Source organism: Protobothrops mucrosquamatus, unplaced genomic scaffold (genome assembly GCF_001527695.2).
Source record: "Protobothrops mucrosquamatus isolate PMUCROS unplaced genomic scaffold, P.Mucros_1.0 scaffold4346, whole genome shotgun sequence".
NCBI classification, from domain to species: Eukaryota; Metazoa; Chordata; class Lepidosauria; order Squamata; family Viperidae; genus Protobothrops; species Protobothrops mucrosquamatus.
Window position 1 is genome coordinate 10,772 of NW_015390260.1, and position 4,003 is coordinate 14,774.

Genomic DNA, 4,003 nt, shown 5'->3' on the forward strand with positions numbered 1-4,003 from the left:
CTAAGCAGGAGCAGTTCAGGTTGATCTTTTGGTAATTCCAGACTTACTGGTTAGGCAAGGATGTCGAAAAATATTTTCTGGAAGAAGAGATTAACCAAAGGTCTCCACAACGCTGTCAAGAAAACAGCCGAAAGTCAAGATGGACTCAAGATGGACTTCACCGTTTTAAGCTCATCTATCTTGGCTAATAAACAGTGAGCGAAGCATCGTATCTGCCCTGTTTCCAAAGCAACAACAGAATAACAGAGTCAGGAGGGACCTTGGAGGTCTTCTAATCCAACCCCCTGCTCAAGCAGAAGACCCTAGACACGGGGTAGGCAACCTTGGCTCTTTTATGACTGGTGGACTTCAACTCCCAGAATTCCTGAGCCAGCCACCCTGAGGGGACAGGGAGAGGTTTCCAAGCTGAGCCGTGCTGGCTCAGGAATTCTGGGAGTTGAAGTCCACCAGTCATAAAAGAGCCAAGGTGGCCTACCCCTGCCCTAGCCTAGCCCTAGACCATTCCAGACAAGTGTCTGGAATATATCCAAATATATCCAAACTCCATTGCACCCCACATTCTGGATACATAAAACAAGCCTTGTGGTTCATTTGGAACCACCATCACCGTCTTGAATGTACATTTCTGACCTCTTGAACTGCGTGGAGAACCAAGAACCGTGAGCTGTTTTCATTTGCCCTGGAATCTCTAGAGTTTGGGTCTTGAAATGTGTGCCTCAAAATCAACAATACTTTGGGGAACAACACACCCACCCACACACCCCCCGTTCTGAAAGCTAAGAGCCAGTTCTTACGAAGTAGAAGTCAGCCCAGTTTCCAAGGCCGCCGTAGGCAGAGCGGTGCCAAGTCTCACCGTCTTCTGCGCTCTCCACCTTAAATGGGTTTCATCAGACTTTGCTCGGCTAAGCTCATGCTAATATTGGCTCCAATAAAGAACAAATCGGGCGCCCGACTCGACTCATCTTATCGCGCAGTCAAAACTGATGGCTGCAGAAGTCATAAAGATCCCATTTAATCTCTCGCCTATCTATCACCGGGAACGTCTTTATCCCTCTCACAAGCGGTGGTCATATCTGCTCATTACGAAAGCAAAACAGATCTGGCATGCATAAAAGGAGGGAATGAAGTGCTCACTTTGATTTTGACAGCATGATCAGTGGAAGCAGTAATCTGTGAGAATCAAAAGGGGCTAAATTATTCCATAGCCGTAATTTGAGGGAACAGCTCAGAGCACACACATCTGCTTTCATATATTGTGACGTGCGCTGATAAAACATCCGTCCTCATTTACTCTCTCTGTGCTTGGCTAATCTTCAACAGGCCTCACGATGTCTAATCACACCATCAGAGGGGTAGAAGAGGTGCAATTGAGACTCAAATGAAAGAAGATTGGAAAACTATCTTCAATTGAAATTACATTTGTAAATGAACCATCTTTTCTGTTAGTTTCTCCCCCCTCCCCCCTCCAGCACTCCCTTGCTCAGATTGTGTTATGCTAAATCTGTCTGGAGAAGTAGCAACGTGTTGTTGGACTGTATTTATTCCATTACCAATGGTGTAAAAAATCATTGCGGCTTAGGAGTTGTCGGGCATATTTGCGAGCAGGAGATGATTTTTATGGGCATTGCAAGCCCCTCCACTTTGTCTCTCTGTGTGTGTGTTTTTAATTGTGCTCTATGCTGCTGGGGGAATGAGGAAAGGTCAAGGCACAAATGTTTCCCATTAAATAAACAACTCATTATGACATTAACCTAATGTAATTAGCTACATCATTACCAAAAACCAAAGATCTCTGATGCATTGCATTATCTGTGCAATCATAGTTTCGTGTTTTGTGTTTACACACACAGGATTTGTTCTTTCTCTCCATACAAATATTGATTTTAATATATATTTCATTACAGACAGACAGACACACTCAATAGCTGTGATACTGCAGTGAAGCAGAAGTTTTGTCTGAACAATAGTTATTGTTCAGAGAATTAGTGATTAAGTAGGGTTTTTTCCCCTCAGTCCATCATCTTATACTGTAGATACAGTATATTGTCATACCATGGACACACAATGTGGACCACTATTAAGTGACCACTTAAATAGGAGTCAACAGTGTGCAATAATAGCCAAAAAACCCAATTCAGTCCTAGGTTGCATCAACAGAAGGATAGAATCAAGATATAAGGCCTTGGTAAGGCCACATTTGGAACCCTGCATCCAGTTTTGGTCACCACAATGTAAAAAAGATGTTGAGACTCTGGAAAGAGTGCAGAGAAGAGCAACAAAGATGATCAGGGGACTGGAGGCTGAAACATAGGAAGAACGTTTGCAGGAACTAGGTATGTCTAGTCCAGTGGTAGGCCACCTTGGCTCTTTTATGACTCGTGGACTTCAACTCCCAGAATTCCTGAGCCAGCCATGCTGAGGGGAAAGGGAGAGGTTTCCAAGCTGAGCCATGCTGGCTCAGGAATTCTGGGCGTTGAAGTCCACGAGTCATGAGGGGGCCAAAGTTTCCCCCATGCTGGCTCAGGAATTCTGGGAGTTGAAGTCCACAAGTCATAAAAGAGCCAAGGTTGCCTACCCCTGGTCTAGTCTAATGAAAAGAAGGACTAGGAGAGACATGGTAGCAGTCTTCCAATATTTGAGGGGCTCCTACAAAGAAAAAGGGGTCAAAACTAATTTCCAAAGCACCAAAAGGCAAGATGAGAAACAATGGATGGACACCAACCAAGGAGAGAAGCAGCCTAGAACTAAGGAGAAAATTCCTAACGGTGAGAGCAATTAACCAGTGGAACAGCTTGCCTCCAGAAGTTGTGGGTGCTCCATCACTGGGCATTTTACAATTTTTCTTGCCACCGTGAAGTAAATCACTGCAGTGGATAAGTTAATAACATGGTTGTTAAGTGAGTCTGACTTCCCCATTGGCTTTGTTTGTCAAAAGGTCGCAAAAGAGAATCACATGACCCTGGGACACAGCAATGGTCATAAGTATGAGTCAGTTGCCAAGCGTCTGACTTTTGATCACTTGATCATGAGGATGCTACAAAGGTCGTAAGGGTGAAAAACGATCAGTGCCGTTGTAACTTCAAACGGTCACTAAATGAACTGTTGTACAGTTGGGGACTACCTGTATTAAGAAGAAGTAGATATTAAGTTTGTGATGAATCACTTGCAAGTCTGCATACTGTGTCACTCTGTGGAATAAGAGGCAAAAAGACGCAGGAGGAAAAGACGTGGAGCTGGAAGGCGGGGTTAAGGGTGTCATCACTTTGGAGTCATTGCGTTGTCACAAAAGACCCAAGTCCAGCCCCCTTTAAACTCCCTTTGACTCTTAGCTAGCGCCAATTTAGCCTTGACTGTTAGTTGACTAGATTCTTGTGCTAGAGGTAGCAATAACAAACTCGTCTGTGCTTTGAACTCAGCGGATGCTCCTGGTTATTTGTGCCTGACAATACGTGCAAAATCCTCAGGAATCATGAAAGTGAAATATTGCCTAACATCCAAGGAGATGTTAGTGGATGCACTCACTGTGCTTTTGTCCATAGTCAACACAAAACCAGCTGCAGAAACGAAGGGAAATGACCTTGACAGGCCTATGCAGGAAGCGTTCACTGGGCAAAAGAGGCCAGGGTGGTTTTTAAAAGACCTGCCAAACAAGGTAATATTGGAAAGGTGCTTTTTCAGGAGGCAACTGGACTTCCTTGTGTTCCTTTTGAAGATGTTTTGCTTCTCATCCAAGAAGCTTCTTCGGCTCTGACTAAAAAAGCACCTTTGGGACAGCCACACCTGGATGTCAGAATCTCCATGGACGTCATATTGGAAAGTGAGTCAAGCACTCACCTCCCTAGTCCATTGAAGCATCAGGAGGGGGGACGGGCACCCCAATCAGACTTGCCAGATTCTGTTTTCGTAGCCAATCTCTAAAATAATAAAATAAAATAATAAAATAATAAAATAAAATAAAATAAAATAAAATAAAATAAAATAAAATAAAATAAAATAAAATAAA